We start from the raw sequence: 24,630 nt of genomic DNA, 5'->3' as shown, positions 1-24,630 counted from the left end.
CTTGTTACTAAATTTCAAAAATCTTAGTAAAACAAGTCTCTCCCATAAATTTAGTAAACTTTTTTAAATAAAAGTAAAATTAATAATACAATTTTAAATAAATTATTAGGGATCATAAAAACAAATAAATTATTTTTGATAGGTTTTATTTCTTCATAAATGTGTATTTCTTTCACAATCAAAACATCTAGATGACATTTAGACTCGACTATTTCCAATTATTTCATCCACATTGTCGACCATTGGTCTCGCATCTTTGATATTAAAATTATCGGAAAGGAATTGACAAAAAAATTAAAATACCGTATGATTGGATGTTACAGTATCAGAACCATAAACAATATCAACATTTTCGACCACGTGGCTTGCGTTCTCGCCTTGTTTGTTTATGGCGTAGTTTCTCTTTGCTGGAGTCTATTTTTGACGCAGGGTATAAAAATATTTAGTCAAATCGTCACCAAACTGTCAAAGATGTTGTTTTTTAGTACAAAATCTTACCTTTCCAACATCATCTAACGAAAACCAATTGGGATACACATTATTAAAGCCATTTATTGAAAAAATAATGGATTTATATATATTTCAAAAAAATAGTTCGTTATAATTAATTTACTTTTTTCAGAAAAATTACACATTATAATTATACATTACACATAAATACATATTTAAACTTCTTTCTTTCAAAATAAAGGACTATTCATGAGCAATAAATCATTTGTGTCGGGAGGCAAATAGATATTCCTTGTTGTAAGAGAATGGTAAAAAAATTCAAATATAATTAATAATATTATGAAATAAGAAAAAGGTTCTCATCTATCAATCACAAAACCTTCCTTAAATTGGATTCCACAGCCATGGAATATTAAAATAGGTAAAGAAGATCATTTGAGTCGAGCCGCAAGTCAATTAATATTGATATGGGTAAAATTGAATTTCCCAAACATTGAAAATTATAAACCCCTACGCCTTGGCTGATAGAAAAAGTCAATGAGAGTAGCTGTCTAATATATTATTTACTACAACAATGGTCCTTTTCATTTTTAAAGTAGTTCTATAAGGTTTTAAAAGATATATATATTTTTAACAAATTTGTTTCTTAAACTCTAGGCTCCCAACATTGCATCACTTCTGTGTACGATGCAAAATTCTGATGTAAGTGAAAACGTTTTATAACAGACTTTTTATATTTGTTTTTATGATGGAGGATTGAAAGATGCAAGAAAGATTGCTTTGTATTAAAAGATTATTTACGTAGATAAATAAATACATGCATGGAATATAAGAATCTATTTTTTGTTGTTATTTGATAGGCTATCGATCAACAGAATAGACTTCAACTCTTCACTCTTCAATAATAACGATATATGAATATTTATATTAAGGATGCACTATGTGAGCTTCGCCAGTTAGGCACTGCGAGCGGTGCCCTTATAATTGGCATCGCCAATATAAATAATTTTTTTTAACCGGTATAACCCCAGTTTTTCTATAAGATTGGTTCATACATAATTTTTTTAAGGTTCCAAATTAGTTTAGTTAGAGAAAAAATCATAATTGTCTCAGATCGGTCTAAGATTTGAATATTATTGAATACAGTGGGAAAGGAAGTTGACTCCTTAGGATTTAAATGACAAGAGCTAAGGGAAAGATTTCAGATTTCCAATTAAAAAAAAACAAGGGACCAGCTAAAAAAATATAAATGATTTACATTCTCTAGGCATATATGTTATTATAAAGAAGACCAACCTGAATTGGGAAACAATTAAACAAAGTTTCAAAACCATTAACCCTCTCTTCTCTAGTGGAAGCTAACTGTTTAGATTCCTTGAGAATGTATGCACTGAGTGAGGAAAACTTACAATTGCATGACTGAATTATGAAAGACGTAATTTTAATGGAATCAATGAAAGATAACTCAAAATAATTTGTGATATGTTTAAATACTATAACATATTATTGAGCCATGTTTTTTATTCAACAACTCCTCCTTCATAAGCAATAACAGGCTCGATATGTTGGCAAACAGATTAGCAGATCTTGACGATACTGGCCGTGTACATGACGTACCATGCTGTCATGATCACAGCTCAGAGCTAATTTGAATGAGAGAGGCGGCAAACATAAAACTCCAAGACACTCCAGCATATTAATAATCACAAAACATGCTCGGTTATTTTATACGTCTAATTGATGAAGTTCAGACTGATCTATGCGACCATTTTGTATTCCATGTGTGATAACACATGGAATACAAAAAGACTTATATTTAAAACATTGCTGGGAGGGGTTCAATCCCTTCCCCAGGGACTAGCCGACGCCATTGCTATTACACAAGATAGTTCCACACAAAATATGCCATCGTGTTCATATTTGGGAGACCTATGATATCAAATATCCTTGGACATCCAATCCTAGCTGTGCCCTTGGAGCCAATTCTGAGTCGTTTTCCTCACTCATCTAGGATCCTTGATCTTCACCAGGACCTTTGTCAACTCTCAAACCCTTTTTATGTCGATCCCAATCATCTTTGAGATCTCAGCATTGCTAATATCCATACTGTTGTTCCCCAAAATCATCAGAGGAGCGGTGCACCTGTGTTCTGCCTCTGAAGATGTAATAGGCTATTCTGTTGTTGACTTAATGGCAGCTGAGTGAAGCTTTTACTTGAATATTTCTCAACAAAAAAGAGAATTATGGAATTTTGTCATCATATAAACTAAAAAATACGGAAATCTAAAGGACCAGACGGAACATTGTACAGGTTACAACTTGTACATACTACACATAAATCAAAGGGACTTTATTCATTCATTCATACCATTTGTACTTATTACAAACTATGCATCATAATTATTGCCAAAGGATAGTCATTCTCGTTTATGCATAAATATTAGTTATTAATCACAAAACTAATTAAAAATAACTATTTTTATGCAGAGCTGTAGGAAAACATGAGTATAAATTAAATTATGTATAATCTACAAATTGCATTTTGTCAATTTGGCTCCTTACAGCGTACATTATATGTATTATGATATAATTAATTAATATGCAAATAGATTTGATAAGAATTAATTTTTCTTTTTCTTCGAATAATGCTTTGTGTTTTTCTCTTAATGTGTGTTTGAGATTAAAGTCTGTTTGTATAATTCAGCCTACACTATTATTAATCAACTTATAATTTACATACTTAAACGTATTGAAGATAATGTGTACATTAGATTGTTCAGCTGGAAACAATGGAAAAACGGACTTTTTAGAGTTTGTGGCCTCAAGGGCCATTTTAATTTGAAATATATCTGTTAAAAATATTGTGGAGAAGATCGTATCAGTTTGTCCTTACGTCATACTCTCTCTTTCGTCTCCGAATTGGAAACTTTGACAGATGATAGTCGAAATTCAATCCTCGCAACTTTTGAAAGAATTTTCAGGAGCCTCTATTAAGTATAAATTTGTAGCCCAAAGGGTGTTGGTCAAGTACAAGAAAGGGTGGTAGTCACTTTCTGCTACGTTTGGACTATAGGGTGGATGCATTAAAATTTATCTTCCAAACATCCGGAGCTTCTGACATTGTCTTGATGATGTCACATAGTCTCTTATTCAGCAATGTGACCACTTCTACTCAATTGTCAGCTTCAAAATGCCGAGTTGTACACAGTAAAGGGCAGAATTGAGCGGGGGGAAATCGTTTGAACCACTGCTGTGCAAAACGAACGGAAAAAGTACCGGGAGGTAAACATTGCAAACTGTCTTGGTAGCTGCCGACGCGTTTTTCCTTTTCATATAATAAAAATGTAAAATTGGGCGAATTTCTTCCTTTGAAACCTCCATACTCGACGTACGATAGCTCACAGTTGAACCGGCCAAGCGCAATACTGTCTAACAAGTATTTGTCGTATATGCTCACACCTTTACAAGGCTTTATTCTATGATCCGATGTGACTGATAATGAACAAGATATACTTAGTTTTAAAAAAAGAGAGGTAAATTCGAAATATAATTAAACATGACCATATTAAATATCCTTTTTTGGCCAAATTTAAAAGTCTGGACCACCCTGTTTATGTAATTATTTGGCTGTGAAATTATGATGTTCTACTATACGTAATAACTATAATAATCCATGGGCACACTCAAAATAAGACCCTGGGCTTCATGCTTCAAATACAACAATGTAAAAATAATACCTACACATATTAAGGAATGAGACAATCAAATTATGATGTATTTTCACAATAATGATGGTACTAGTAATATTAATAACGCTATGGTAAAAGACTCTCACAAAAAAAAAAAAAAAACACCTTGAAATAAGTTTTTATAAGGTTACATTAATTATGAGGACTTAATGAAGTGAAACTCCCCACATATACCTACAATGTTATAAATTACCAAGACTTTTAAATTATGATGCGCTGTGGAATTCTATATTTAGAGGATCCTTCACCCTGAATTACTTTCACCCCCTCGGGTTTATACAACCCAGATACTGAAAAATATATGTGTTATATATTTTTGCCGAACCTTCTTTTTAAAATCTTGTATTACTGGATGGTCCATTGATATCTGAATACCTATTAATCAAATAATTAATTAAGATTGAGTGATTAAAATTAATTTATATTTCTATATATCAAAGCAAAAACAATTAGTTACAAAAAATAAACCAGAGCTCTTCGGCTAACGTATCAGGCGAGAAAATAACTATTGAATGTGATTGACAAATTTATATTCGCGCACTCCAAGCGGGTTGGGTGTCTTCGGGACAGCGGGTACGGCGTCAGCAAGTCTTAAATGTTGGCGAGGAAGAAGTACTCTGTCAAAAAGGTCAAATTGGACACGGATGATTTAAAGAAAACAGCCCAGGCGAATCCCCTCTAATACATGAGGGCCCATGAAAAATATATCGGGGCTTCAAAGCAAACTGTTCAGAGAGCTATCAAAAAGTAGATGGAAAGAGGCCACTTTTGACACCAGCAATGAAAGAAACTCATCCCTTCCGTTGCAAGACTCTATTGAATGAGTCTTTTGAGTTCTTTTCAACTCTTTTTTTCACATTTTAGACACCCTACACCCCTATAGCCAATCACTCCGACTAGACCTTTTGGGATCATGTCGAGGGGAAGGTCTGTAGTGCCTGTCATTCAAAGACCTGGGCCTTCAAAACCACTGTCAGCAAGCACAGCATTGCCACTAAGGATGGCTACATTAATTATTCAGAGAGATCTGACACACAACTATTTATAGTATTAATTTTGTTGAACTTATATTGTTAATTAATAAATTATATATTGTTGAAATTTAAAATTCAAAGGGCTCAGATTTTAGGGACCATTAATTATACTACATATTTTTTATTCTAAGAAACAAGCAAAAAAGGTTCATCGAAATAAATACAAAAATTCAGGTTAAAAGTAACGGTAGAAATAAGACAATCCAAACTAAAAATAAAAATAAAAACAACGGAAGAGCAGTTGATAATCAAATATTGTTAGTAGTGAAATAGTTTTTGGTTAAACAGTCCATTTCTTGAATAACATTGATGTAGAAATTAATAATAGGGATGAGATCTGTAAGGCTTAAGTAGTCTTTCATCCTTTTGGCATATATTATTTGTTGACTTTTGAAGAATCTTGGCGCTGGACTTGTTTCCCCTTCACACAATAACATCCTAAAACTTTACCTCTATCAAAAATATTCTCAAGCAGCTTATATCAGATCCGCTCTCTTAAAATAGAACGTCTGCCAGGGGTGGGCTGGAGGATCTGTAGCCCCTCCCAAATATTCCAATTTCCAAAAAAAATAATCTTTCAAATTTTTATCCAAAAAAATTAATGAGCTGAATAGCTATGATTTTTTTAAATTTATTTCCAAAAAAATTTAATAATTATAATTTAATTTTTGAAATTTTCTAGCTAACAGCTATCGTTTTTGAAATATATTTCCAAAAAAATCAGTTTTTGTGAATAGCTATGCATTTTGGAAATTTTTTATCAAAAAAAAAACTAATATTTGAAATTAAATTTTTGTTTTTCTTTTCTGAAAAAATAAATTTTTGAATTTTTTTTAAATAGCTATGGATTTTCGAAATATTTTGTAAAATAAATGTCAAAACCAAGTCCCTCTCCCCCTCCAACAAAAAAAAAATTATATATATACATATATGTTATCCGGTGGACGCCCCTGTAAAAGACTGCACACCAGAAGAGTTGGCCAGTAGTCTCGCTCTCTTCATTCCAAAATGGGGAAATACTCCTCTGTTCAATAAAGAATTTGGATCCTAGCTCCAACGTTCTCGAGAATAATCGATATTTGAACCATCTCTCTAAAGTTCTCTAATATCTACTTTTTATCACTTTATTGCTCTTATATTCTGATGTTTATCCTTCTTAAATATTCAAAAAAAGTAAACATAGTGAACCACTTATGAAGTATGAGTCACCTTATTTGGTTATGATTGGCCCTTGGTCTACAGTCTGCTTAATATTAACCATCCGGCTACTGTAGGGACCGACAGAAACGTCTGGAACGTTTTATCAGTGGATGCACTAGTCTCCTGATAAAATCTTTTATGATTTTAAACTTTAATTATGACTGAAAACGTAATAAAATGTTAAAAACCCATACTTAATACAATTTTTATTTTACATAAAAATTATACTACGGAGTCATTTGAATTTTTCGAGGGAAATTCTAACTTCCTTTCAATTTATACAATTTGAGATCTTGTGAGGATTTGATTGGATATAATGCGTCCTAGGAGCCATTTATGTGCATCAAATAGTTCCTATTTTAGATCATGAATCCACAACAGGCATAGAATACAATGCTGAAAGAGAGATTAATGGGTTCAGGGATGCTTAGAGTATCAGTAATATCAACTAACTGATGAAAAATAAATTTTTATATTGCTAAAATATCCCTCAAAAAACCGTGTATGCCTAACATCTTGGGGAAAGGACTTGTGTTCGGATTAAAAGATACGTAATTGAGTGTTAAGGGTTTTAAAGCATGACTCAGCTTTGCTACATCATAAATCAAATATTGTAATGAATCAATTAGTTTTATTTATATTTAAATATGCTTTTAATATTTGTATTTAATTTAATTTTGTTTTTATAATTGTTGTATGTTCGAGTGCCAAAAGAAACAAAGTGCCTAATACAAATTTCCATTCCATTTCAGTCAAGCAAAATGCAGGCCTCTTGTGGATCTACTAATAATTCCAATATCAACAATAACTTTCACCGCAACTCCATAGAAAGTTCTTCTGTCCGACTCCGACGCCGTAAGGACGCTCCAGATATCAAAAAACGCAATTATCGCCACTCTGGAGACTTTCTCATGCCATTAGCAAATGAATCGTCCAAAAGCCATCGACAAAGTCAAGACTTCCGTGTTCTATCAAACCATCTTTCCACTGAGGAACTCATGGACTCTCTTGAGACTCTGGATCGTAAAATGTTGAATCGTCCACGTCCCGCCACAACAGATCCTTTTCAACGACTCCGTGTTGATGATCCTGGCTCTAAATCCGAGAGTGAGCTCCTTTCTTCCTCTGTGAACCAGTCTGGAGGGCGGAAATATGTACGACGGGATGTCAAAAAGAATTCCAAGAATCGGAGATCTTTTGATTTGGCTCTGAGGGGATCCAATGGGTATTTGCATTCATATATGGCTCATGAGACACTCTCTGAGGGTGAGAGACCCTCTAGAAATAGAAAAGTAAACAAGTACAAGGTAAGGAACTAAGCTGTATTTCTTCAATATTTACTTTAAGGTTCGGAAGCAGGGATGTGAGTGAACTTTTCAACAGCATCCCCAGACGTAGTAGCTATTTAAAAAGAAACCCAAGGCTCAAAGAATATTAATATAATGTATATTAAATTATCTTTATTCAATTAATTTCTGTAGATATTTGTAAAGTGTCAGCTGCAGATAAACGGTAAAGCCTCTCTTAATAATCAAGATATTTTTCGATATGTTTTGATGCAAGTAAAGAAAAAAGTCAGCTAATGGAATACTAGATGCTGTTAAAATACTGGGGTTTTGGAATGCTTTAAGAACCAAAGCCTTTTCATCAAAATTAAAGAAACTACATATTTAATTACTAAGCAACAGTAGACACTTTAAACATGTTTTTCTATCAGTAATTTCATCAAATGGGTTATTCATCGAATGATGTATTATTCCCTCTACGATAAATATCATTCATATTTTTATGATTCCTTTGATTATTCGGATCCATTTCTGACAGTTTGCCTGACTCCTGTATTTGACATTGTCGAACAAAGAAACTCAATATTTTTTTTGTACGTTGATATCATCTTATAGAAAATATGTAGCCAAAGAATTTCTCACTGAAATTCAAGAATAAGTTTGTTTACTCTTTTCAAAAAAAAAAAATCAGATATTGTCAAATCTGTTTGGTTCGGCAGTCATTTAAGGGCTTGAAAAATCGGCTTGCACCGTAATGGGTTAAAGCAGGGACTTTTAAAAAGGTTACAAGCAATTATATGATAAAGCAGAAGTTAATACCCACTAGTATATAACCTTGAATCAAATATGTAAATAAAATAACATTGTCATAATTCTTGATCAAGCTATTATACCATATGCGAAAAACCCTGGATTATAGACATTTTCCAAACTAAGATCCAAGATACTTGTATAACTCAAGATCTGGCAGTAAATCCTATGCGCGGGCAGTCTTGGTTGGAAGGTTCAAGTAACAATTCGTTATATTTTTTTTTTAAATATATATATATTTTATATCATTCATTTTAACTGGATAAAGTATCCAACTAAATAAAAGATATTTCTACGTGAATGCATATCACAAAGGAAAATTAAATTATATACTAGTATTTTAAAGTGATTTAGACTTAGTTAAAAAACTAGAAGCTATTCATTTCATATGTATTTGATATCAAGGGGTTACAATTAAACATTCAATTAAATAAATTTTGGTTAATCTATCTTGTTAAATGAAGAAAAGTAAAAATATAATTCATGAAACGCATAATCATCTACTTAAAATAATTTCTCACGAGTGCGTTGTCCATTGAGCTACGTTGATTCCATCCTCCATATTTTATTTTGCTGCATTAAGATGCCCTCAGATATTATCGCAAAAGGACATTAAGCCGTCATTTTCTTCAAAATTAAAAAAGATACAGAAATGAAATTTCTGCACAATATTATGAAATGTTCAAATTGCTTAACTCTTTTGATGTCCCTCTCTGAAAAACTAACCAGAGCCTCTTAATTTGATAATAATTTAGTGCTCAAATTTCTGTGTTGTACCCTGTTTATAGCAAAACAATCAGTTAAATGTAAAGTTAAACTTATAATCATTTAGTTTTAAATGATTATAACGTATTATAAAATCTCATAAAACATCACTTTTTTATACAAATTATTAATCAATGTCTACTGAACCAAATACGGTCCATGGTCCAAAGAAGAAGGAAAATCGTGGTTATAATTGTATATAATTACTCAACGTTCATAATATCTTTACCATTTAAGGAGCCTTAATTTAGTATATATTTGCATGACTATCCATCAAAATCTTTGTATTAACCTACAAAATATTTTATTTGCAACAATGTATTTTAATAGAATGACATGAGAGTTGAATATATTTTATTTTATAAGATATATTTGAATCCCATTCAATTTACATACTTTTGTTTAAAATCATGTGAAAAAGACATTTGAATTCAATGTATGATACTAAAAACATAAAAAGGAATTTTTAGTCTAAAAAAATATGTATTAATTCATAATCATCAGCTTTAAATGTTTATAGTACATTTAAGGTCTCACGTTCTATGTATATAGAAGTGGACCCTTGCTTGCCGAAGGCTTATTTCTCAACTAATCAGAAAAAAATACAAACCTAAATGTGTCCATTGTCTTCGGGACACACAATAAAAGTTCTTTATTTGATATCTAGTGTTTTTTCGACTTGAGTTGATTGAGTTTAATTGTGAAGGATTTAATCGAGTGGTAGATTTGATACATTTGAAAAATGGAAAATTAAGTAGCTAGTCACGCCCAGTGCTGCTTTCCGTTTATTAATTTCCATTCCATTCAACTGTGTGTATTACTCAGTATGAAAATTGTCTGTATATTTTAAGTTGACCTTTTTTTCTCTTTTCTTTTTTTGAAGAATGAACTTTCTTTTTTAAGTTATAGTCATTTATTGTTATTTGATTCCTGAGTAGTTAACTTCCTTTTTTAAATAATTTCAAATATATTCACCCGATTAAATATCTGTTTGTGCTCATAAAGACGGAGAGGAACCTTAAAGATTTCTTACGGTGTTATAATTGTTAATCTTTGTGAGATTCGGAATAGAATTCAGAATTGACATCGTAGTAGTTCTAGCCAAAATCCCAGTTTCTTTCTTTCTCCTCTTCTCCCTCGTCACAACTAATTATTGATGATCTGTATAAACGTGATGACAGCCAAGCCACTCTCCAAAACATTATTTTTGGCCATGTTGGTTTTGGTTTTTTTTTAACATACAGAAAATACAGAAAATTTTCATCATTATATTGAACTTAACTATTTTTTATTTACATTTTTTTAAGATCTGAATAAAATAAATGTATTATACTTGAGAAAACGTGTAGAATGGGCCGGATTCGATTAGAACCACATCAATAATTGTATGATTGTAGCAGAAACACCTGATTAGAAATTGCGATTGATTATAAAACCACTTGGGAAAAACAGCAGCGCACAACTCTATAATTCTATGGTAGTTAATGATCATAATCTATCCAACTCAAGGAAATAAGAAGTCAACATAGGTGTTGTCCAAATTTGAAAGATGATTCATAAATTTGAGGTGTTGTTCACAGAGAAATGTTTATTTGTCTGTTTTGGGCTTGTGTCTACACAAGGCCGGCGTTCCATTTGATTTGTTTTAACAGCTTTTAGAGTTTAAGAATCTGACAACGCTTTTTACACACGTGCAAATAACTCGTATAACTTTAGAAAACAATTCTACAGTTTCAAATGGAGGTGTTAATTTTTAAAAGCCATTTTCCCTTCTCTAATATGTAGTAAAAAAACATTATCATTAGATACATCAACATTTTTAACTGACTTGGATTGAGAAGATCCATTCTTCGTGTGGACACAAAACTTTTTGAATACGTATAAAAAAGTAATGCAGAATCGTTTCAAAAAAGTGCAGACTGGACTTGAGTCAAGTTGAACCGAGTCAATCATTGTTTGAGTGGACACAACACTATGTATACTATAAAAAAGACGTGTTTAACACATATTTGAAATATTAATCAAGGTCATAAAGGATAAATGAAACGTTTTTTGCAAAAAAATAATAATTACATTTTGCACTAAGAAATGCTAGGGATAATTTGTGGTCAAGACAATACTTTTTTTTTTTTTTAAATCATTGAGAGTTTAATACAGGGTGATGGAGGTTTTTATATCCGAAAAATTTAAGGAATATATATTTTACAATTATTTTCCCAAAAGTAACTCACTCAAACCAACCACTCGAGTGTCAACTACAGCCTCCAACCTGACTCAGACCTTTTTGTCTATGCCGGTCACTGCCTCGCGAATGGAAGCCTGCCAGGAGTCAACAGTAGACTTGCCAAAATATATAGGTCTAAACTTAATCCGGATTTAAAAGCCTCGCCCTATAGACAGTCTTTTTTAAGGTTTAGATGAATAATGAACGACTAACTAAGGAATTAAATAAATAGTTTGTCACTTGAAATCCTTTGTCGTGTTTGTATCCCCACGAGAAAAATGTTAATTAAAAAAAAAGTTCATGTGCACAAAAAACCCGCTTTCTTTTCATCTTTGATGATCTTGGAGATAGGTTCTCCAAGGCTGATTGATGTAACTTACTGCATCCATTGCTATACTTAAAAGCATAAATGGGTATCATCTTTATGTGAATGCTTCACACAAGTGGCGTAAATATTAATATGATGACGTAATTTATCGAAGATTTATGTAAGGCTTTTGCTACCGAGCCAAACATATCCTTAATTTTTAGAAAGGGTATGGGATTCACAATACATCCCTAACCAGTGGGGCTGGTATGTATTTTTAAGTGGGGAGCCAAAATACAGGGTGGAACGATTAAATCTGCCGCAACTTTGTAGGACCATCACGGCCTCATATTTTATAATGGCACTGACTTTTTTGTTGCTAAGGGTTCTCTTAGTATTTGGTTATTTACAAACAAAGCAAGAAAATGGAAAAAAGGACAATTTTTTCAATAAGAGAGATCGAAAATGAGCCGCTATTCAACTTATGCTTACTGATGATCCAACTCAGTGTCAACCTCAAGGATCTGAAGGAGGTAGTGTTCCTGGGGATACAGAAAGTGGCCTGTAAGAGGTCGTAGGTATGGCAGAAGGACTCCAGTCCCGCCCATAAGGTCAATACTACCCAGGAGTGGCTGGTACAGTTCTCACATTGGCCGCCCTTATCACCAAATTTGAACCCCCTTGACTTTTGTGTGTGGTTCAACGACGAAAATAACACCAATAAGATCCTCCCACAACACCAAGAACAGCCTAATTGCCTCTATCCACGGCACATTCGTATCTCTCCGAACGGCGCGAGTTCAAAATTCGTGCTCCTGTTTCTGCACCCGTATTGATACAGTTTTGGAGATGGGATGCGGTTTCATAGAATAAATGTCTACTCTATAGCAGTATAAACATGTGTGTTTCGTGATAACAATAAATATTATAAAATAAGGCTGTAGTTTCATTTTTTCGGCGCGGCAGATCGAATCGTTCCACCTTGTAGATACTAATGACGTCATCTGGGACGACTGCATGATTTTTTGGTTGGAGGGACTGCGCCATTGGGTTTTTTTGACAATATTACCAGAAAAGTTTTTTTTTGTATTTTTATAAATGTCAAATTTGACACATAGTTTTTAAAAAATATATAGTACGAACTTTTCAGAAGATATTAAATTTGACCGAATGAAGGGAATCTGATTTTCTTTGTTCCAAAATTATGACGTTTCAACTTTTTAGAAGGGAGGATTTCTTTTATGGTGATAACTATAAAACCCTCAAAAGTGTGGGCCAATGGATCCTATAGTTCCAGCGGCCCTGCCCTAATACAGACTGATATTAAGGTAAATTTAACGATCTCATGAATATTTTCTACTCCTGACTATTATATTAAGTAATTATTTTAACATGTTCATTAATAATAATTAAAAGGAAAACTTTTGATGATGTTCAATCGATAATGACTTCCGATCATTGTATGATTGTATGAGTATAAGCCATCAATTATTTCTTTATTAATAAGTCGTGAGAAAATCAAAGAACTTATAGGTATGTATATTATTAAGTAATCCAAGAAACTTCAAAAGCAACAAAGTCGGGCTCGAACTTTGATGTGTAACGTTTTACATGAACATGAAGAAGTAATTAATTCCTCATGTGAAACAAATGTATAACCACTTGCCCCCATAGGCCAATTCCTAGGGGTCTATTGTGTGCGTGTACCTTGTTCCTGTTACTACCTTAATGACCACCTATTTGGGAAACAATGAACGGAAGTTAGGTCGTTTTTGAAGGTACATAAATGAAATAATGATATCGTATTTGCATACAGGCTTTTTTCATACATCAGTCCATTTATGGACTCTACTTATTAGTGATGAGCTATAGTACGACAATCCCAGATCATATTAATATATTTTTTTTGTCTTAAGCTGTTATCTTTATTCTTTAATTCTTGAGTAGAGAAAGTCTAAGTATTCAGTATCTACGTGTGAGTCTACCTCTGAAGAAAGGGTGAGAAACCCTGAAGTTGTCTTGTATAGTAGTTATCCTCTATAGATTCTGTAAAAAAAAAAATACTGGGAATTGTTAAATAAAATCCGAATTTACCATTTAATCATTAAAATTTATCTTGTGCCTTCAAAGTAATCTTCCTTGAATGCAATACACATATCCCAAGGTTTTTTCCAGTCCTTGAAAAAATTTTATAGGCACTTTTTGGTAATGCCTTTAGCTCCTTCCACGAATTTTGTTTAATGGATTCTCTAGACTCAAAACGGGTTCGTCAGAGAAGCAATTTAAGTTTGCAGAACAAAAAAAAATTACACGAGCTAGATCAGGTGAAAATGGTGGTTGATTGATGGTATTCATTTCGGGTTTGGCTTTGAATTCGCTCACGATTGTAGCGCTATGCAATGGGGCATTATCGTCGTGTAAAATCCACGACTGATTCTTCCATAATTCTAGTCATTTTCGACGGATTTTGTCAAATAAACGCCTTAGTACGGCCCAAATAATACTCCTCATTGACCATTTGTCCCTTTGGAACGAATTCAGAATGCACCAGGCTGCAGATATCAAAGAAAACAACAGCATGTCTTCGGCGATCTCACAGCCCTCCTTGAACGCTTTGTACTACTCATATGCACGGGTTTTTGATAAAACTGATTCGCCAAAAGCTTTTAAAACATTTTCAATGCGTCAGCACATGGAATTTCGTTCACAATACAAAATTTAAGGGAAACTCTTTGTTAGATAACTTTGTTTATTGGGAAAATCGTTGAGCACAGTGAGGTAGACTCAGTTATCTCGCTATTAAAACCAAATTGGTCTACGTATCACGCTAAAACTTGGCATCATAATGAAAGACAGTGCTACCAACCTTTGTGAAATCCCTTCATCGGCAATTTAAATTAACAATTCCTGGTACTTTTTTGACAGAATGTAGATTGAGACCAAAAAAATATTAAATATTAAAATTTTTCCATTGTTTGAGATCGCAGCACAGATCTACCCCAAAATAATTATGTATGGCCTAATGGGAAAAAAAACCTACCTATGACCGAGTCTCAAGTCATATAAAAATCAGTTTTTATTGAACCTATACAAACAAAAAAAAATATCATTATGTTACGATTACGTCATGGGTTAAATCAACAAAATGTTTGTAAATGAACACAATTTGATTCGTAATATATTATCTGCAACATATTTTAAATCCATGGTGTAAAAGGGATACAAAAACCTTTGTTTTTTTTTTTTTTGCTCAAAATTTGAAAAGAAATCATAGCAAAAAATGAAATCAAATTAAAAATATGAATCTACAAAAAAAATACTCCCAAAGGCAACAATGTTTTTTACTTATTTTAACATTTCTAGTGGTAGGGAGTATAGGCGGACCTTGCAGGAGGGCTCCCTTGCCCCTCAAAATGTATTATATGAACATGGATAATGTATGTTCTGGGTAAATATTAGTGATGCGACGATTAATGGGAATCGAAAAATCTAGTGAATATTTTTGGAATCAATATCGGGATTGGAAAAATATATAATTTCTTTATTCTCATATTACAATTCTTATGTATTATTATTTAATAGCGATAGTAGCCAGCATTGCCTGGAGTAATTAGGCGTCAGTGAAAGGACAAATTTTGCTTTAATAATATACAAGATAACTCCCCCAGAATCTTCAGTGTTACTCCTAATTTTTCATGAGCAGACTCACACGTAACTAATTAATCATAAGTGTTCTCTCATCAAAAAATGAAAGAATATGAGAGTTTGTGAAAATTAATATGAGAGGCTGACTCATGAGTACTTTAGTCTCTAGATTACTCTTTAACAAAAACAAGTGCTCCCCATAATCTGCATATCAAGATTAATAGAAATACAAGGTTATACCATTATCGAGTGTAGAGCTGATGTTTGACTTCCACGACGCTTTTTAATATGGACGTCAATGTGTATAAGTGGTTGTGTGCTATGTCAAAATCTGTCTTGCTTACCCAGAAATACATCATATTGAAAATTATAGCAATAGTGATGTCTTAGACTTAAATTTCCCGTCCTTCACATATATATATATATATTTAATTTACCTCATTTTCAATTTGTACCAAGCTTTAAAAGACAACGTTCACAATTTCATATTTTTTAGTCTGGTGATTATTGTCCTATGGGGGATACTACTTGTATAATTTCCCAAACAATGGATCCAAAATTTATGGGTTTATGGGGACTCCGCTCTATGAAGTGAATAAATAAATAAAAATAATAATAATTAAAAAAAAAAAAGATACGAAAAAAACACGTGTTTTCTTCTTTCAGCATGGGACATTTGATCCCATCTGTTATTATGATTTGCTATAATAGTATTAGCTCTTAATTAAGTACCCGCTCCGGATGGACTCTTTCCTCATTCCAAATATCTAGTCATCTGAAATCCGGGTTCAATGGTACATATTTGATTGTTTTAATTCTATAACCACACTTATAAGTATAGAGCGAATGGTTGAAAGCCTTCACAATCCACTATGTATGTAATTACTCAACAAAAAATTAATTATTTCATTAGATTATGTAAATTAATTTAAAGTGAGTTTACTGAGAGTTTTTTTATATGCATTGGTTAGAGGCAAATCGTGGTTTTTATAGCTTGCTTCTAGGGTAGAATTTATGGTCATAACTCATTACAACTGTCTTACTTATGGATATGTTATTACCATTTAAAAAAATCATTCGAATAGAACCTCACACAAAAAAATAATATGGGGTTGTAAATGGTTTTTTTTTGTTTTTGTTTTTCTCCTTTTGTTATGGAATGGTTTTCAATTATTCTGGGTAAAAGAGGATTTTAATCTCTTGTTACATATTATATTGTTGAATACCATTATTGCCCGTCAACACAAAAGAAAGGTAGAATGTTTTTTTCCCTCAAAATTAAGTGTGGATTACCAGGGGCGTACGCAGGGCCGTAGCCTCCCCAAATATCCAAAAATTAAATTCTTCTTTTCAAACAAAATTTAGTTTTCAGTCAATAATTCAGAATTTTTGAAATTAAAAAAAAAATTAGTATTTGAAATTTTTTGTAAACAGCAGTAGATTTTTGAAATAATTTTTCCAAAAATTTAATATTTTAAACTTGATTTTTGAAATTTTTTATGAGCAGCTGGTGATTTTTGAAATCTTTTTCATATTTTAAATTCAATTTTTTATATGGACAGCATGAATTACATACCTGTAATTTGAATATTTAAATGAAATATTTTGCTGTATGTTGTTTATATGAAGTCAACAAATAAATTAGATTTTTCTTGATTCTTGTCCAAGATTGTTTGTATGTGAAGATCCGTATATGTACAAGAGTGATCCTTATTTTTGAAATGAAATGGTATGAAGGTGAAATCCACATACATTTTGTATATTTCTTTCTCTAGGAATCATCGGGGCGCGAACGTACACAGTTTTTTCCTTCAATCTAACTCACCCCAAAACTCCGATCGGGGCCATTGCTTAAGGTTATGACTACTTTTTGTATGAGCTTGTAATAATGCAGATATAAAAAAGATTATTTTACTAAGTTGATGTGAAAAGATAAATTTAAAGTCATTGTCAAATGATCTCATAAAATAATGGGTTACCTCGCAAACACAAAAATATCCACTGTATTTTGTTGTCAGCTGTTGATTCCCTCCTCTCCCTTGATACGTCATGGCTAATCATAATATATTTTTTCTTATAAATAGACAAAGTAATGAGTTATTCTATACTTAGGCTTCAAGAGAACAGGAATATAATTTTTTGTTGATCCCTTGTCGTCTATAAAATATATTTTTTGGCCATTTTATTATTTGTATGAAGAAATTTTGGCTATTTCTTCATACAAATAATGTGACAGTGATATGTTGGGATTACTTAAGAAATAAATAGCAGTTGGTATGATTGACTTAATTGGCTAACTACTGGATAATTTCGCCCTTTTTTCTATTTCTCTGGGGGAGGGGGAGGTTGTGTGTTCCATTAAAGGGTACTACGTGATAAATCACTAAATAACCAATTATATATATTTATTTATTTTTCAAGCTGAATGGTATCACAAAAAAATTAATAATGCCACTGAAACCTTTAAAACTTTCATTTAAATAACATTCCAAGACTTTTTCGGAACACCCTCTGATATATGTAAATTTAAAAAAAAAAGTGTAATGTCAGATTTTTGCCAAAAAAAAAATAACTATACATAATTCAAATGAAGCGTTTCTGGAAAGAGTAAATTAGTAAATAAATAGCGTTCAATAACAACTCATTTACTTTGAACATCATTTTTATTACACGTCAGGATCTTATGAATATATTATTATTCTCTTAGACATAGACTCACTCAAGATAAATGCGTCGTTTAAGAGAAAGAATTATTCATTATCACATATGTATATACACACTTAAAATAACTGTAAGAACTGAAGAAAAGAATCACTTGAAAGACCGTATAGGTGGGGAAAAAATGATTTATGTACAATAGGATTGGGTTGGAGTTATACTTTGTTCAAGGGAAAGAGAGGGATAATTAAACTTCGGACACTGATAGAACCGGGCATTTTAATATCCACGAGTAGTTTATACTAGAAGCTGTCTTAAAAGTTTCCGACCTCAACGTAACGTGAAGATGCCAACACTCGTAATAAAAAACTAGTCACATCTATCTGGCATCTGTTGATAGAGTCTCACCAAAGTTTCAGCTATTTTGGACGGCCAGTTTGTTTATTAAAGTCGTTTGAGGGAGCTGTTCTGACTAGTGTTGTGTCGCTCTTTATTTAAGACCGAGGATTGCAGTCCAATCCCACTTGTCGGCCCTTAAAGCAAGTAAAGTCGATCCCTCGTGACGTCAATGAGTGTGTTTTTCCCCTTCTAATTATTTTGTTATATTTGTAATAGAAAAATATAATGTCTTTTGCAAGATATGTACAATAATCTTAAAATGCATTTCCTATATCTTATTTAGCTCAATAAAACATCGATATTTTTATGAAAAATTCCATGAATCGACAGTTAAGGATCGGTCCCATGGACCGACGGTCTTAAAGGCCGATAGGACCGGCCCTAAGACTGGACGAGACCGAATAAATAAGAGATGACACACTATTATTTGGGAGTATTTTTGTGAAAATCGAGTATGGCTCTATTGGTGCAGTTTAGGGGAAATATATCCTAGTTTTGATGGCGATTAATTACCGTAGATACAACTTGGATATTCCATTAGACGCCCAAAACAAACAATCAGTCTAAACAGTGGACTCCAAAGATTTGCGTTGAATGAAGAGACAATCAACTTCGTGAACAATATTTTTGCAAAGAAAAACGGCAAGTACTATTTGGATGGGCTGCGGAGATGGGAGCATCGCTGGGAGAAGTAGATGGGACACGGAGAATGTGTTGAATAATAAAAAAAGAAATTAAGAAAAAATGTAATATATGTAAGTTGTAAACATACATAAATAAACATAAAACAAGACTCGGTATTTAGCAAGGATATAGGTAGGAATTACTTCGTAGTTCGTTGAGCTATTCTACTCTGAGTCTAACAAGGATTTATCCATATAATTCCTCAACAAATCCTCGGTGTTGATCTTTGTCTTTTATATGCATGCAGACCTTGTGTTTTATTTGTTCTTCAAATGCTTTGGAATTGATAAATAAAGATTACATCAGATTACTAACGACAAAAAAATCTTACACGCCTTAAAATGCTTAGAACTTACAACTATAATTCTTCTGGATAACTGAATGAACCAGAAATAGAAATGGAGAAGGAAATATTGATTGAAAAAAAAAAAAACTCATTTAGAAAACATAAGATCATCATGGAATGGTTTTGGATCAGTGTATATGGGCCCTGTTCACATGATAACGTTTTCAAAACAATACTTTTACTTTGCTGCAAATCCTCAGTGATGTTCTTTGTCTTTCATGAACTAGTAATTACTTTGTACTTAGATGTTTTTTCTTGAGAAATAATAATAACAGCTTTGAAAATAAAAGAAAAATACAATTTGTGTTGCAACTACAAAAAATTGCGCACTCGTCCAATGTCATACTTTTTACAGCTATAGTTGTGTCCACAGGCACTATTAAAAGACAGTAATAATCAAAAGTAGTGGGATATGTTACCGTCCGTATTATAACGCCATTTTTACACAACTGGTCCCAGTTTAATGCACATCACTCTGAAAAATGAAAGCATTCAAGTCATGACGATTCCTTTGTGAGATGAATTCAAGTTGAGGGTACGTTGTGGAGTAATTAAGTCATCATCATTCCTGAGTAAATAGGAGCAATCATTGGAACTATAATGAATGCTACGTTGCCAGAGTTACATTTATAGAGATATAATTACGCATATGTATGTATACAGAGAGAGAAAGAGAGGCAGTCAAGGGTAATCCAAAAAGCCATTGGTCATAAAATTGTGTCGTTTTGTTAGAGTCATAATTATGATTCTTCTTTTAAAAATATATTAATTACTTTTTTCGTGAATAGGGTGAACTCAAAGGGTTTTTAATATATTGTATGTATTTGATGATTGTTTTTTCATTATGCTTCAAAGAAGCAAATAAATACAAACATGGCCGTTGTATCTAATAAAAATACACCTATAGTAAGTGTTGAAAATCGTGCGTATAATGGGGATGTAAAAAAATAAAAGTTAAATAACATGGTAACCCTGCCATTTTGAAGAATTTTTACGAGAAGATCATCTATAATCAGCTGTGACAAGGAGAAAAGGATATAAACAAGGGCATATGCTAGAATTACTTTCATGTCAATCTCCAATTCTACTCTGAGTCCAAATTACTTTTCAATCAATACGGGCACATATCATGGGTGCTCCCTGAAAAACACTTTTGCTGAAGGGCAAGCTAAAAATACGTCGATTGAAAACATGAGCCATTCAAATACTCATTGCCTCAGCATGAGGAGTTTCAAAATGACTTATTTACATAAGGAATCAAAAGTCGGGGTTTTTATATACTTTGGATATAAGAAAAATCTCCAGATATAGTCAACTTTTCATCTGAAAATAGTAGTCTCCTTAATCCGGATTTGATTGTATATTAAAATGTCGCCTCATTCCCAAACGATTCTTCAACGAATTACCGTTTTCATTTCTACTAACGAATTATTCTTGTTACCCCTTGGGGTGATCCACAAATTGTAATTAAACTGCACATAAATTAATTGTCATACCAAAAGAATGGGAAATTGATAGATTTCATTTGAAAGGGGCAATATCGTGGTCGATATACGTAAGGTTCAATAGCCACGCTATCCCGTGGCTAGTAATATATCCGTTGGGTAGTACAGGGTGGTCTGTATCTAGTCCGGGGTGCGAATAATAAGTATTACCTTGTGTCAACGTTTCATGTCGTCGAATTAACATTGAAAACAAATATTATTAAAAAACGTTTAAAAATCCCCCAATATTTGTGGTATTCTTGACGGCTCAAGATGCTTTCCACTTATACAATTTTGCCTCAGGAATATTGCCTTAAACTATTTTTCTTTAGGATATTTTGCCTTAAAGCCTTTTGTCCTCAGGAATATTTCGGCTTAAATTATAAATAAATAATTATAGAACTATACCCCAAATTTAAATATGTATATACTATCGAAATCTCATTATGTCACTAATTCAACCAGAGACAGAATAGGTAATAAAATTAGTATAATAAGAAGAAAAAAATGAATTAACAGGACAACCATTCGAACAGAAGAAGTGCTGAACACAACTCCATTATTAATTATTATTGGACGTGATGGAATATTCATGTTAGAAAAGACTCATGGATTGACGAAAAAAAATAATAATTGGAAAACCCAACATTCAATCATAATTCCAACAGAAAACAGCCATTTAACGCGCTTTATAGTGTTATTCATTAGATATTTTGATTAAATCATTCAGAGTGAACATCCATTTCAGCCGAAAATAAACAATGACGACGCATAAACCTCATTGATTCATATTTTAAAGCGAAATATCCTCGGAGCTAAATGGCTCTAAGGCAAAATCTTCTTAGGCGATTTGGTGTAAGACAAAATAGTTTAAGAGTACCAGGTAACATTCTGGGATAGTAGATTTTTCATAGACATAGTAAAAAAAAATTAATAGCTTTGTTGGCTAGTGCCTAATTTTAACAGCCGTTGAGCCCTGAATATAAATCTTGTCAGTTTGGGAACACTGTTCAGATTGCAGCTACAAAAAGACTTGCACCTGTCGAAAGTCATATATTTTACAACAATATTTAAAAAAGTATAGTTGTTTGTATCCTCTTTGATATGAAAATACAATGGTGCCCTTATTATTTCAGGTTATTGTCTTGCTAATTGAGTCAAAGCCTACATAGAGTTCACAAAGCAATTGTATTAATTAATAAATAATCAAGTGTATTTGATTAGCTATCTATGTACAGTATACACTCTTGAGCTCGGCCATTGCTAAACAACGAAGATTATATACATTTTCTTTAATTTATTGAACCCAATATTTGGCCATCAAACTACCTGCACCTCAACCACACCATGGATTGCTTTGTCTGGGTTATAGTTGACTGACAAACAAACAGATTATCCTGCAACTCAAAATCCGGTAGGAATTTGGAAATCTACTAAAAGGAACTGTCGTCAAGATCTGCTCCAGTTGCAAGGTCGATTCGAGTCCGTTATTGACGCTGAAGGCGATTATATTGAATAATAATAAATAATAATTTTTTCAGCTTTCATTTAGCATTGGTTTTTATTAAAATCGGACGATAATTTGTACCAGACCATCCATGGGAGTATTAGAGAAGTGGTTCTCAAACTGCACCCCACAGCTTTTCTAGATGTGTTCTTCAACATTTCTCAAACATGTATTCCGTTCAATCCAGATTTTTAAAAAAAGCAATCACTTATTTTGTATACAGTTCCCAGCCAGTATCTAGAGTATTATTGTAAGAGCACTCAGACAGGCTAAAGTTTCAGACTCTCTATATAAGAGAATTGAAGATGTGACTTGCAACCCATGAATTTGTGCCTTCATAAATATACCCCCAAAAACCATTTGTATTATACAAAAAGAATATACTTTGATTTATGGCGGCCTACTTGACTTGAAATGCACTCCACACAAATGAAAATAGTTCCTTTATTTAAGTTAACTATAAATTAATAGCCCATCATTCTTCACTTGGATTTTACTGCTTCTAATAAATCTTGATTAGAGCTCTTCTTGTTACCTTACTTGCCTGATCAGTAAATGCCAACCTTTATGTCACAAATATTTTAGGAGAATGACTTTAGTTTGACATATGTGTGTACTAAAAAAAACCTGACTATTGTGTGTTTTTGAGGGAAACATCGTGACATGAATTTCCATCCTACCATTTTGCAAATATCTTTTGACCTATGCAAAATATGTACCTACTCCTGCTTAAAGATAGGATGGATATTCAATTTTCGGTTTGGATTTTTAGACGTAAGCATTGGTGTACATTTCGGGCACTCGAACTTTCAGAGTGTTGGAGGGTTCACTTGTTGGACTGACGGGGGATTTCTTACGGTATGTCTTATGACCGTATTAGACAGTACTATGGTTGATAGCCTTAATTTTTATACTGTTTTGGAAATCACCTCAGGGTTTTTCCCCCTATCTTCCCATTCTACCACAGAATTGAAACCTTTCTACATTTATCGAAAGGCATTTTCGATATCAGACAAAACGAACTGTACTTCATATCCTCCAGTGTCAAAGAGTCCACTCCTTCCATAAAGTATTTCCATGCCTTAATTTGACAAGATACATTTTCCTTAATTCTCATAGGTTATTTAAGTTGCAGTAGATTCGTGGCCGGTTGCTCCTAGAGAAGGAAATATAATTAATGTATATTGACTTCAAAGAAGATTCCTAGATCAGATGGAGTAAATGTTGTAATACTAGAATGTTTTCTTATACTTAATCTGTGCAACTCAATCTGACCAACTAAATCAACATATTAAAAAAACATGATATTGGTGTTTTTTTTCTCTCTCTCTCTCATTTGGGAATAGATGAATGATACAATAAAGGTAACGACGTGCAGAATGCTACTGTTTAAGTAAATTCCGCTCCAACAACTAATCATGATAAATAAAAATGATCCTTACCGGAAGCCAGTTTCTGTAACAGAACTTTTCGGCTAATACAATGTACCTGGATCAACTTATCTCTACCTGTTTTACGATTTTGTGAGGAAACTATGGATTGGTTTAATATTTTTGGATTTTATGACCAATCTAATTTGATCTCTGAATATTTTTCTAACCAAGGAATGTATGAAAACACATCGTCTGGTGTGTTGTATATAGTGTGACCTGCTGTATACAGTGTAATGAGGAGAACATTCAAAAAATAAAATAAAATAATCAGATCCGATTGTTATAAAAATTCCCTATTCCGATTCTTTAATATTTTAAATAGTATTCAAAATTACCATTTTGCTATAAGGGCCGTTCATAAGAATATATTTTTGGGAGAGAGACCTTGGTTTTCGGATTATTTTTTTTTTTGAAAAAAAAAACAACCAAAAGCAACTCCCAGCTATTCTCAAAAAATTAATTTTTTTGAAAAAAAAATTCAAACATTAAATTTTCTATGTAGTAAAAATCAATCATTTCTTAATTCAGGTGTCATAACTTAAAAAACTTATAAAGAGTTAAATACCAGTAATATATAGGAGTTTGAATCACAAATTAAACATAATTTTTCCAATGCCCTCCCGATTCCAATTAATTGCCCCATCACTAG

General features: G+C 32.5%; 1 protein-coding gene across 1 annotated transcript in view; it reads left to right on the top strand.

Annotated features, from left to right (window-relative positions):
• LOC121130191 (uncharacterized) overlaps positions 1–24,630 on the top strand; it is a 119,266-nt gene that overhangs the window by 42,700 nt on the left and 51,936 nt on the right. The window contains exon 2 of the mRNA XM_040725951.2: positions 7,186–7,740. The gene's annotated coding sequence lies outside the window, so the exon portion shown is untranslated. The remainder of the gene's footprint in view (positions 1–7,185; positions 7,741–24,630) is intronic.

Source organism: Lepeophtheirus salmonis, chromosome Z, assembly GCF_016086655.4.
Source record: "Lepeophtheirus salmonis chromosome Z, UVic_Lsal_1.4, whole genome shotgun sequence".
In the NCBI taxonomy this organism is placed as follows: domain Eukaryota; kingdom Metazoa; phylum Arthropoda; class Copepoda; order Siphonostomatoida; family Caligidae; genus Lepeophtheirus; species Lepeophtheirus salmonis.
Note: the sequence above shows the minus strand (reverse complement) of the source record. Positions and strands in the feature narration are given on the sequence as shown.